This window comes from Acipenser ruthenus, chromosome 5 (assembly GCF_902713425.1).
Source record: "Acipenser ruthenus chromosome 5, fAciRut3.2 maternal haplotype, whole genome shotgun sequence".
NCBI classification, from domain to species: Eukaryota; Metazoa; Chordata; class Actinopteri; order Acipenseriformes; family Acipenseridae; genus Acipenser; species Acipenser ruthenus.
Window position 1 is genome coordinate 2,905,172 of NC_081193.1, and position 14,201 is coordinate 2,919,372.

Consider the following 14,201-nt stretch of genomic DNA (forward strand, 5'->3'; position numbering starts at 1 on the left):
TGCTGTGAAGCAGATTCTTATTGTTTATGATTTGAGGATTGAAAACCTGCCATATACCCCCAATACCATTGACGGTAGAGGGGGCAATTATTATTTTAATTTTGTAAAATAAATACGGACTGTTATTGGAACATTTGAATAGTGTTTATTCACACGCACCACTATAGTGACAGACATACACACGGCACTTTAAATCATTTAGCAGGCATAGTAAGTCAAAATCAACATTCAACAATTTGATGTAAGCGATGCTGAGTATATATAATACTAATACAAGTCTATCAAACAAATACAATGAGATGATCAGAATCAATATTCACAGCTAAATATAGTCTATGCTGAAATATCCACTACAGGTAAGTATATCCAATACTAATACATTGCTTTAAGCCTATCAGGCAAACACACTAATTCTAAGTCAGTATTTAACTGTAAACATTAGTAAAACATTCTGACACACATAGGCATCTATAATGATACTTAATAAACTAGACAAAAACAGGGCCCTCAGCAGCAATAATAACTTCAAGCTCTTTATAAACTATTATTCTAAAATACTATAAACCACTATCTAAAATATATCTTAAAAATAAAGAGCAATATACTAAATACATTGACGAGAGGACAAGCCTGCCACTCACAGAGCACAATGGGCAGGTACTGTAACAAGGAAGCTCGCAATCCTGATCAATGTTTATGAAGTCCAGTCCTGAGCACACAAGGGGAACAGGAGTCATTAATCCTTTGCGTGGAAAGTGGCTACAAATCCTCTTCGTCCGCCAGGATCAGAGATCTTCACACCCAGGCAAAACCAAGGACCACTTGGAGCTCTCAGTCCAGCAGGGGGCTGTCACTTGTAGAGAGTACTGTAATCCATGAACTCTCCCAATGTAGAATCGTCTCTGACTCCTCCATGGTCCTCGGTCCCGGGTGCCTCTAGAGAATTGAATAACAAAGTCTCGAATTACCACACGTAACAGTAACGTTAAAGCATAGAGTTAAGCCATTCTTTGAATCGCAACTGGAAGGGGTTTCATACAATCAATGTATACTTTGAGCATAAACAAATGCTGTAGTATCGTCTCTGTAATCTGCTTTATAAACACACCTCCCTTGGCACGCCCAACAGAAACGAAAGTTAAATGCTTCTAACAGTATTTTCTTTTAAATCACTGTTTACACAAATTTAATAAAGCCTTTATTTCCCTCAGTGTAGCAATAGCTCCCGCTGCATAATCAGTCTGTTCCGCCTTTTGCTCAGAGTCTCATCCCGAGTCACCGGTCTCTGGCTTCTCTTCCCGCTGCAGTTTCTGGCTCTTTCCAGCCTTGTTTCTTGTTTCAGACTTGTTTCTCGTTCCAGCGCCTCTCCCTCTCATGCCAGCATCCCTTCCTTCTAGAGTGTAGAGTGTCTGTTTTTATAGGGCAGGTAATTAACCACAACAAGTCCAGGAGGCTGTGTGGTCCAGTGGATAAAGAAAAGGGCTTGTAACCAGGAGGTCCCCGGTTCAAATCCCACCTCAGCCACTGACTCATTGTGTGACCCTGAGCAAGTCACTTAACCTCCTTGTGCTCCGTCTTTCGGGTGAGACGTAGTTGTAAGTGACTCTGCAGCTGATGCATAGTTCACACACCCTAGTCTCTGTAAGTCACCTTGGATAAAGGCGTCTGCTAAATAAACACATAATAATAATAGATGGAAGACAGACGAAATGCCTTTGTGACTAATTTCACCTATTACGTCCCCAGTGTAAAAAAAACAAATTGAAAATAATAAAAACTCTCCACAATCTGTGGATTAATAAACCAGACAACAAGAAAAGCAAATATAAAGAGACAATTTCATGCATAACAAAACTGCTATTTCTGACTGGATTTGGGGATCTGCTATCTGTATTGACAGTCAAATCTAATAGGATTCTTTTATTGGGCGAGTTTAACCTTCATGTTGACATTGATTCTAATTCTAAATCCTTGGAAATTTTGAGGCTACTGGATTCCTTAGATTATACATAATCGTGGTTTAGCTGTTAACCCTAGATCTTACTATTATACATAATCGTGGTTTAGCTGTTAACCCTAGATCTTACTATTTCTGATCATCTTGTCATTCTTTTTGTGGTGAATCTGCCAGTATCTGCAAGGACTGTGGACCGTACATTTAAATCCTGGGTAATTAATTCTTCAACTGCTGTTAAGTTTTCTGATGTCTTGAGCTCATTACCACTCTCTGAGTCCTCATCAGTAGATGAGCTAGCAGTAGTTAATGCCTACAACACCACCTTGACTGGTATCTTAGATACTGTAGCACCAATCAAAACTCGGAGAGTATCTTTTAAAAAAAGCTCACCGTGGTTCAGTGATACAACTCATAAGATGAAATATGAGGGTCGTAAAATAGAACAGAGATGGCAGGAATCTAAACTGCACGTTCATTACATCACATGGAAGGGCCACCTGGTTCAATATAGGAAGGCTCTGGTGTTGGCTAGATCATCATATTATTCTAATTTAATTGAAACAAATAAAAATAATTCTAGATTTATTTTTACTACCCTAGATACATTAATTAATCCTTCCCCTAATAGTCCAACCCTTGACATTGGCTCCCCTCACAGCTGCAATGACTTCTTACATTATTTTAAAAATAAAATACTAGACATCAGAAATGAGATTCCACAGACAACTTCAAGGAGGACTCCAGCACAATTTTACCAACTACACCTATTAAGACTAATATGGGTGCTTTTTTTTTGATTACCTTACAGGAACTGGCAGAGCTAGTTCAACATATGAGAGCTATTACATGCTTTCTTGATCCTATTCCTGTAAAAATATAAAAAAAATGTTCTTGGTGTTATTAATACCCACTTTATAAATATTATAAATGGTTCACTTTCCTCCAATATAGTTCCCTCAGCACTGAAGGTAGCTGTGGCAAAGCCTATGCTTAAGAAACACAATTTGGACCCAAAAGTCCTCAATAACTATAAGCCAATCTCCAACCTACCATTCTTAAATAAGGTTCTAGAGAGAGTTGTTGCAATTCAATTACAAACATTTCTAACTCTTATGGTATATTGGAGAAGTTTCAGTCTGGTTTTCATGATGCACATAGCACCGAGGTGGCCCTTGCTGTGAATGATCTGCTGATAAGCTCTGACTCGGGCTTTCCATCAGTATTAATTCTTCTTGGTCTAAGTGCTGCCTTTGATACTGTTGACCATTCCATCCTACTGAATCGTCTTGAAAGCACAGTAGAACTGTCTGGCCTTGTCCTATCCTGGTTCAAATCGTATCTTTCTGATAGGTTTCAGTTTGTCTCTATTGGGGAGGTAAAATCTGCATTATCAGAAGTTGTCTGTGGTGTTCCACAGGGCTCCATTCTAGGTCCCTTGCTGTTTTCATTATATATGCTACCATTAGGTGACATTATCCGCAGACATGGAGTGAACTTCCATTGATATGCTGATGATATCCAGCTATATTTGTCCCTAAAGCTAGGAATTTCTTTTGCCTGGGTGTTATTAGCTACTTCTCTTACAGACATCAAGCGTTGGACGTCACAGAATTTTCTAAAGTTGAATTCAGATAAAATTGAATTTATGCTAGAGAGATCACAGAACCAACTAAAAAGAAATGTGGGATTACTCGACCCTTGCCGTTTCTCATCAAAACTTAAACTAGAAATTAAAAGTTTGGGGGTAATCTTTGATCCTGAGCTATCATTTGAGACTCATATTAGGGAAATTACTAAAGTATCTTTTTACCACTTGAGAAATATAGCCAAACTTAGACCAATTATTTCCGTATCTGATGCAGAGACTAACGCATGTCTTTGTTTAATCCAGAATTGATTATTGTAATGCACTTTTTCTGGTGTCCCAAAGACATGTGGTATCCTGCTTGCAGCTTGTTCAGAATTCTGACTAAAACCAGGAAAAGTGAACATATTACCCCTGTTTTGGCCTCTTTACACTGGCTCCCTGTGCAGTATAGAATCGATTTTAAGATGTTGCTGTTAACATACAAGGCCCTGAATGGATTAGCACCTAATTATTTCCAGGAGTTACTGACCCTGTATCTTCCAAACCGCACTCTGAGATCACAGGGTGCGGGGCTGCTGGGTATTCCTAGGGTCAACAAAAGCAACACGGGAGGTAGATATATCAAAACAATCCTGAAAAAGATCCCCTCTCTCATCAGTCTGTGTGAGAGAGAGAGAGAGACTGACAGCTGCTGGCGCTGGAAACAACCATCAAAGATATCACCTTCAAAGTGAACAGCCTGTCAGTCAAGTAAACAGTTTAGCCTGGTTGGTTCGCAAAGAGCTTGGCTGACCGTTTGGTGCAGTTTGATAACAGATTGCAATAGTTACACAGCTAAGAAGGGAGGACCAGTGTAGAATTGAACAGGGTCGATGGAGGCTACCCAAAGCTCACAAAGGGAATCAAGCATAGCCGATGGAGGCTACCCAAAGCTCATAAGGGGAATTAAGCATAGCTGATGGATGCTACCCAAAGCTATGGGGTTAAAATGGTTATTTACAAATTATAAATAACAATATATAGATTATATTATGATAAGGTGGTGATGTTGTTGTACATTTTAGCTAAATAATCTTCAGGTTTAGCCTGAAAATTCTTTTTTTTAGAATGCATATCTCAATTTCCCAGATAAGCAGCAGAACTACTGAGGCCATATAGAATACAGAATATAGAATACAAAATACAGAATGTAGAATACAGAATATAGAATACAAAATACAGAATGTAGAATACAGAATATAGAATATTGCATACTGAATACAGAATAGAGAATACAAAGTAGAGAAAAGAGAATATATAAAATTCAAATACAGGATTTCAGGATACAGAATTTGATTTCCATCATAGAAAACTTCTATTCAAGATATAGAATTGTGGCAGATTGGAGTTGTGTACGTTCAGATCCAAGTGCTTGCAATATCAAATTCTGGACATTAATTGAAAAAATGTAGATTACAGTTTTTTCCAAACAGATATGAATAATGAATCATTATTTATGAGGAGTCTGTGACAGGGTGTGGCGGAGTGTCCCGCCCCTATATTTAAATGTGCACTGTTTTATTATTATTTGTATTTTTGTTTGCGGCGCGGATAAAAGCGCCGCGCATTTGTTATTGTTTTTATATTTTAAAAACTTCGTGAGGATGCGTGACTGAACAGCTACTGATTATTTAACTAGCTGACAGTCATGCATCCTTACTAAGAACCTGCAGCTGTCCGTGCTCGGAGAAGGGTGTACAGAGGAGAGTACGGGGAGCGGAGAGAGCGAGGAGAGAGAGAGAGAGAGAGAGAGAGAGAGAGAGAGAGCGAGGAGAGAGAGAGAGAGAGGAGAGAGAGAGAGAGAGCGAGGAGAGAGAGGAGAGAGAGAGAGGAGAGAGAGAGAGAGAGAGAGAGAGAGAGAGAGAGAGAGAGAGAGAGAAACTACATTGAAAAAACAACTGCTAAGTATCGTGCTGGGGTAAAACCAGCACACTTATTTGTTTCTATTTGTTTGGCCAACGCTTTTGTTTTGTTTTATTATTTAATAAATACGCTGAGCGCAGTAGCATTCAGCTTCACCCGTCCATCCATTGTTTTGTTTCTGGTACTTCCTGGTCCGTGACGTCACCACACATGCCACTCAACAGCTGCTCGACCACATAAGGCATAGGTTCCAATGAGGTTGAAAGAAGCACACAATATCTCTCTATACAATTCTGCACTTCTTAAAAACACGGAACATCATGAATTTTACAGTTGTGCAAACTATGTTGTTTCTATAAGGATTCTGTGGCAGGGCAAAAGCTCTGTAAATTGTAAATGCTATCAAACATGTGACCTTAGTGGAGGGAAATGAAAACCCATTGGTCAGGTTAAATTGGTTAATTGATTGTCGATTAAACCTGTCCACAAGTATACAAGTGCACAAGAGAAATCAGTGCAAGGGGGAGAACTCAGTTAGAGCACAGCTGTCTGTGTACACTGTAAAGGGCAGCTTCATTTTTGTTTGTAGCTTGTGTAAAGCCTTTGTGAGGCGACTTTCTTTCTTCTTTTCTACATTTGCCTTGTGTCAAACAGCAATAAAAGCGTGTATCATAGCTCTCTATTCGTGTGCTAGCTGCTTGCCAGAGTGGCCACTCAGTGCAATCCGGCTCTACAACAGCCTTGTATTCATGTGGCGTTATTTTAGATTATATTAATGCTATGGCCATTTTATTACAGACTTGCGAAATGCACCGAGTACTGTGAAATACAACAGTTTCAGTGCTTGTTCTTCATTGTTTAAATGTATGGGGTTTAATTAGCAAGTCATAAACACAAGAATCCACCAGCCCTACAGGACTACATCCTTACACACTGTCTCCCTGTCTCCATCCATCTCCCTGCCTCCTGTGGCTGTTATACTATCCTAAACAGAATGTGTTCAACTATCCAGTGCTAACCCAGCATGTATGATTAACCCAAAGCAACCCCAATAACAAACCAAATTTTACGGGATTCAATTCAAAACAAGATTCTACAAGCCATCTCACCTGATGCTGCTATCAGTATGTTTGTTTGGAATGTATATTGAGGGATCTGAATACAGTTCGTTAAGAGCTTTCCACTGAACGTATGTTAGGTGAACATACTGTCTTGATGTTTTGCCCCCATGCTACTGGCACAGTGGAGGTTCCCTATTGGATAGAAAAAGATTCATCACATCATATCACATCATATCATTCTGGATTACAAACAAAGCTGAAGGAATCTGCCTGTGTGATAATTATTGTTTCAATGTAATTTGCAACAGCAGGTAGTGCGTAGGAGGCAGATGCTGCGACCAGTGGGAATGTACATACATGTCAGTATTTACCTGGGCTTACAGGGTCCAAGTTAGTCTGCCTGTTGTGATAGATTTATTCACCTCAAATGATGGGATTACATTTTTGTACACAAACGAAAAGCTTAAGTAGAGCACAGTGTAAACCTGATCAGAGATAATTCGTTTATTTAAAAAAATGAAAAAAATAAGCAATTCTGTGGAAATAAAAGCTACAACTGGCAAAGAGCTTGGTTGCATAAGGTTTGCATGCCAGTCGTTAAGATCCTGGTTTCTGGAAAACAAACAGCTTGAAATTGGCTTCATTTTACGCCTTCGCAATTTTATTATTATTATTATTTTTACAAACAAATGTGTAGAATGAGTTTCCTTGTGTAACACCCAGTAAATCCGAGTTTTCTTCTTGCCATGTGCCAGCAGCTAGATTTGGAACAACTATCACCCCTTCTTGGCACATTTTATTACACGTTATTTCATCTGCATAGTAACCTGTTTTGAAATGTTTATTGAAAATAAATTGAAAACAAACAGCCGCAGGAAACTATTGAAAATGTTTCTATATGTAGCTACAGTCATTCTGCTTTAAGACCCTGCACTAGTTTCTAAAGATTTTAATAAGATGTAACGTGCCTATTTAATCATTGCTACTGCTCAACATGTTTTAATGTTAAAGCTGATAAATCTGTTTTGAAATTGATCATTTTAATTATTATTCAGCATTAACTGGTTCACAGCAACCTCAGACATTTGTCTTCATTTTCTTTTCAGGATTAACTGTCCCTTGTCTATCTAGAACTTGTTACTCACTTACCTAAAACATTTTGAAAACACAAAACCACTTGGAGAATAAGTACGCTATCCCACTGCAGTCGCTTGTCTCTGCTAATCAATCAAGACATTCTGTGTAAACCGACTGTTTCCTCCCAACCCATTATCCAAACAGAGTAAATTGGTTCACACAGCTATGAATACCACAACGAACCCTTGTTACTGTAATACAAGGTATGCTGCTAAACCTGTGCATCTTTCCCTAACATCTCCTCTGCTCTTTGCAGTGCCTTTTGTATTTGTTCTTCATGTGTCAGGTAAGTTGCATGATGTTTATGATTTAGATGTGAGAGTTCACCTGCTTACAAAGCTATGGTTGTTTTGAACAGTTATGAATAGAGCCATCAGGAATACTCTCATAATATTCTCCCAGGTACAAAGCTATCCAAGGGTACCGCATAGCGTCTCATATATTGGTGTGCAGAATACAAATACAAATATGCATACAGCATTATTATTATTATTATTATTATTATTATTATTATTATTATTATTATTATTATTAATAATCAATCAATCAATTTTATTTTTATATAACGCCTTTTGCAACAGGTCGCCACAAAGCGCTTTACAAAGGCAAAAACAATCCATATTACTGAACAACAGTGAGCATTTAAAACAAGAACAGAATAAAAACAAAACAGAATATATAAACTGTATTATAAAAATAAGATTTTACTCCAGATTAAAAAAATAATAATAATAAAATAAATTAAAAAAAAAACAAACAGTGGAACAATATGGGGGCAAGAGGATATCGGCTCATCTGGATGAAAATGCCAGGCTATAGAAATTGGTTTTTAGTCTATACTTGAAGGCATTGACTGAAGGGGCTTCTCTAATTGTGATGGGCAAGTTGTTCCATGATTTAGGTGCAATATAACTAAAAGATCTACCACCTGAAGTTTTTTTTCTGAATAATTGGTACAGACAGTAACCCAGCATCCAGTGATTGGAGCGGGAGATTGGGGATATAGGGTTCCAGATCTTTAAGGTATGGAGGAGCAAGACCATTTAAAGCCTTATAAGTTAGCAGCAACACCTTAAAATCTATTCTAAAACTAACCAGTAGCACCGGGGTGATGTGCTCTCGCCTCTTGACCCGAGTTAAAGTTCTAGCTGCAGCATTTTGTACAAGTTGAAGGCGAGAAATAATGTTGTGGTTAGTCCCAATGAAAAGACCATTGCAATAGTCAATCCTAGAGGACATAAACGCATGCATTAATCTCTGTGCATTCTGCCTGGAAAGAATACCTCTCAGTCTTGCAATATTTCTTTAAAAAAAAGGACATTTTTGTGACATTTTTAATGTGTTCTTTGAAAGAAAGTTCTGTATCAACACCTAGGTTTTTTACTTCTGCCCTAAAATCTGTACAGTCCATCAATCAAATGTGTATCTTCATGTTTTCTCTGAGGCCCCAGTATCATCACTTCTGTTTTGTCTGAATTTAACATTAAAAAGTTATTAAACACCCAGTTCTTAATGCAAGACAGGTATTCAAAATGTTAGCAGCAGATACATAGCCCTGTTTGAGGGACAAGCAAAGCTGAGAATCATCTGCATAACAGTGGAAACTAACTCCATGTCTACGAATAATGTCACCCAAGGGTAACATAAAGAGAAAATAAAATTGGGCCAAGAATTGAACCTTGAGGGACCCCACAAGTAACCTCTGATAAAAAGGAGGTCTCCTCTTCAATTTTTAGAAACTGAAATCTGTTTGAGAGATAAGACCAGAACCAGGACAATCCCACCAAATGTTCAAGACAATCAATTAAAAGAGAGTGATCAATGGGGTCAAAAGCTGCACTTAAATAAAGTAAAACAAGAACCGAAGGTGAGCCCAAGTCGGAGGACAGCAGAACATCATTCACTCCTCGGATTAGTGCTGTCTCAGTACTATGATAAGGCTTGAAGCCAGACTGAAATTACTACTCTTTCTAACACTTTGGACAGAAAAGGGAGATTGGAAGTAGGCCTCTAATTATTAGGAGCAGTGGGATCAAGGGTGGGCTTCTTAAGAAGAGGTTTTACTACTGCAGTCTTAAAGGAGTCTGGCACAATGCCTGATAAAAAAGAACTGTTAACAATATTTAAAACAGTGGTATTTATTTTTGGATATATCACTTTATAAAAATATGGTAGGAATAGGATCTAATGTGCAAATTGTGGGTTTCACTTTTCTAAATAAGGAATCCAGCTCTACTTTAGACATCAAGGAAAAAAACTCAAGGATCTGTTTCGGTTCAGTATCAGAAATTTTGTTTGCTGACAAGTCTAGAATTAATACGGAGTTACTAATCTGATTTCTAATGTCAGTCACTTTTTTGTTGAAGTGATTCATAAACTCAACACAGCTTACTCAGAGAGCATTCTGTGTAACACATTCCGATTGAGGGGTTGTTAATTTTGCTATTGGCTCAGAGAGAAATCTTGGGTTATTCCTGTTTTTATCAATAAGATTTGATAGATAAACTGATCTAGCTTGAGACAGTGCAGCCCTATATTTAGAAACACTGTATTTCCAATTAAGATAGTGTACCTGGAGTCCAGTAGCTCTCCCATCTACATTCTACTTTACGGTGTATGCGTGTTGTTTATTATTATTATTATTATTATTATTATTATTATTATTATTATTATAACCAACTGCAAACCTGTTTCATTTAATTTAAATCAACTGCTAATATGTTTAGGCAGATACAGCCATAAATGTATACTTTTTTTTATGAAAACAAAAAAATATATACTTTGTCCAGAAAAATGAATATTGTATAACTGTCAAACATATTTTGACAGTTTGGGAAACAATAACCAATGAATGAACCAAAAGTACTGAATTAGCTTTCACTCGCAGTATTGCAGATAACATGTTTAAATATGAAACATTTTCCTGCCCTTGAAAGTGAGTTGAAAGACGGTTGATAATTTAACCCAGCAACGCGACTTAATTAACAGATTATTGCTTATTTACAACTATAGTATAAGAAACTGCTGGTAAGGTATGTCAGCATATTTAACATAATTGAATTCATTAGATTGGACATTAAATGAGTAGAGTTAATGCCCTGAGTAACAGGTAGACAGCTGAATATTAAAGACAATGGTTTAGATGTTTCTCCCAAGTCTCGACATTGTTACAGTGGAGTATGTCAGTACCTGGATCTAGACTGCCTTCTTTTTCCAATAGCAATTTCATCCAATATACATGTATATACAATACTGCTTGTTTGATTTTGGTATTGACATTTATATTCTGAACCAGAATACATTGCATCATTAATTGTCCCAGTGAACTTGGAGTCATATGGCCACCCCACCGGCTTCTTGTAGTAGTGTCTCAATGCCTGGGAGCCCACAAAGAGTCTGCTTCCTTGAAGGGTACAGCACAAGCAGTGTACACTTCAGTGATGTGGAGCAGACACTACTCTTACCCCGAGGTGGCCTTTGAGTTTTCAGGGGTGACTTAAATTTGAGTAAACACGGTAATTGATGAATTTGTTGCTAAACGGGAGATGGTCACCAGCATAAAAGCCTGCAGCTCTCTGCATTCTGGGTGGGTGTTTAGAGTGGAATGTTTTGGAGCGAGCGAGCAGAGAACAAAAAGAAAAGAAAATAAACTAATACACAAAAATATAGGATCAGTGAAGGCGAGTGCCCAGCCTGACCAAGGTATTGTTTTAGTGTTCGTGATTTTGTTTCGTACAACCTTTTTATTTAGCTCTGTGAGCAGTGTTTTCTGTTTAAATATTTAATTTATTTTTGTTAATAAAAATGGCGCCGCTTTGCACCCGAGTACCTGAGTGTGTTTCAGTTCCTGCTTCTGTCCTGACGTCACCACCCTCAGCCGTCCTGTCACACGATACTACGAATCTCACAAAATAGCGTTCTTTTGATTGCTCTGTTCACCTAGTTTACATTCGGCACCAAAAAATCTAATTTTTCAAAGTGTTTTTTTTATTTTTTATTATATAACAGTTTGTTTTTAGGACAACGTCATGTCAATTTTGTGACTTGGCAGCTGCGACATATCTGTGGCACTGCCATTGTCGGTTGCGTTTAATTATATTGTTTTGCTAATCCATTCTAAGTAAAATAGTTAAGCAAAAGGTTATTTGTTGATTTAATTAAAGTTTTTTAATTAAATTAAATATTTAGTCATGATTAATCAAAATAAACTTTAAAATAAGGCAAGAATTGGAATATTTGTATTATTTATTTTTTTTATCGAAATTACATTACTTGATTATTATTATTATTATTATTATTATTATTATTATTATTATTATTATTATTATTATTATTATTATTAAGTAGTATATCTTGGTTCTCCCTAGGTACTTGGTCTTTGGCAAATTATATCCCAGCATTTCTCCCTATTTTGACCTTGCCTCATGGTCCAGATCATATTACATATTGCTTTTGTGACCCCAAATAAATATTAGTAAACATAAAATATAATTTACAATGTTGCACTGTGGTGGGGTACACACTGCCTCTGTGCGTATTTTGTGTTTTGTGTAGGGTTATTATTGTATAAAATGTATGCGTGCATGTGTGTTTAAGGGTGGCAGGAAAGGGTTAATTGCCTTCCCTGACAAATCAGTTCACGTGCAGACTGTGCCTTGGCCCAATTGAATGATTAACAAGCAATCGAGCCCAGGCACAGCTGCATAAAAGAGGCAGGGACATCTCAATCGGGGTTGTTGAATATATGCCGAGGAGGTACGTGAGAAGGACAATAAGATTTATAAAGATAACAATTGCTACGTGTGCTGGGTCAAAACCAGCATGAAACTTGTTTGATTTAACTTGAACAACAGTTATTGTATTTCTTGCTCTTATTGTATTACTTGTATTGTAACACTTAATGTATTTGCTTACGATTGTAAGTCGCCCTGGATAAGGGCGTCTGCTAAGAAATAAATAATAATAATAATAATAATTTACTGTCTTGGTTTGTTTTGGCCAACATGCCTTTTGTTTTTTATATAGTGTTTTGTTTGCTTAAAAGTTGTATTTATTTATTTATAATAAATATGTGCATCAGCGCCTTATGCCTCTGTGTGTGTCTCAGTGTCTCAGAGGTATATGTTGAAAACAAAATATTACCCTTTTAAGATGACTTCTATGTGTTTTACAGTTGTATGGACTGCAGCTGCTTAGTGGGTGCCTCCCACTTTTTTATTTGAATTGTGATGTTATTTTAATACAATCCATCTATATTTTTTTCTGTTTAATTAAAAAAAATACGTTTGACCACCCTACTACTAGAGCCTGGAGGCTAAGCCCAGTCGAGGTAGTTTCAGTCTGTCCAGTCGGGGTAGTTTCAGCCTGTCCAGTCAGGGTAATTTCAGTCTCTCCAGTAGGGGTAGTTTCAGTCTGTCCAGTCGGGTTAGTTTCAGCCTGTCGATTCGGGGTAGTTTCAGTCTGGCCAGTCGGGGTAGTTTCAGCCTGTCCAGTCGGGGTAGTTTCAGTCTCTCCAGTAGGGGTAGTTTCAGTCTGTCCAGTAGGGGTAGTTTCAGTCTGTCCAGTCGGGGTAGTTTCAGTCTGTCCAGTCGGGGTAGTTTCAGTCTGGCCAGTCGAGGTAGTTTCAGTCTGGCCAGTAGGGATAGTTTCTGTCTGTCCAGTCGGGGTAGTTTCAGTCTGTCCAGCAGGGGTAGTTTCAGTCCGTCCAGTCTTGGTAGTTTCAGTCCGTCCAGTAGGGGTAGTTTCAGTCTGTCCAGTAGGGATAGTTTCAGTCTGTCCAGTCGGGGTAGTTTCAGTCTGTCCAGCAGGGGTAGTTTCAGTCCGTCCAGTCTTGGTAGTTTCAGTCTGTCCAGTAGGGGTAGTTTCAGTCTCTCCAGTAGGGGTAGTTTCAGTCTCTCCAGTAGGGGTTGCTGCAGCAGTGCCCCCAGCAAATTCAGAGTGAGTGTAAATCAAACCATCCAATGACTCACCAATCACTGCACCCAGTAAATGAACTGTACAATGTTCAGGGCACAGTCCAGTTTATCAGGATGGGAAGGGAAGAGGTATGTACTGTAGGGGTTTGGGTAAAACGGGTTTAAGTGGTTCATGTTTGCTAATACTTTCTAGGGATTGATGCAAGCAACTTCATCATTTAAATACAGCTGGATGAGTACCCTAAGGGAATATCAAAGATTGACTCATTTTAATTTTCAGCCTCCGTTATAATGATTACATCTAATGATCCATTCAACGTGAACACCCCTCGTGTCACTCATCTACTACTGATCATTTAAAACAAGAAGTAGTCATTAAAGCCAATGTGCCAAAATATAGGATTTCAATAAACAATGTTGATGCAATTCAAAATGTTACATTTCCTTAATGTGAAGCGTTTGAAATGATTTCATTTTGATGCTGTTGAAATCCTGGTAAGTCTGTTTAAAGTTTCTGGTACTCTCAACTTCTTGACATAGACATGTTGCAGCTTGTGCAGTGAAATTTAATATGATTACATCATTTTAATATCCAAGTTACATCCGTCAGCTATGTAATTGTAAAATCATATTATTATAAC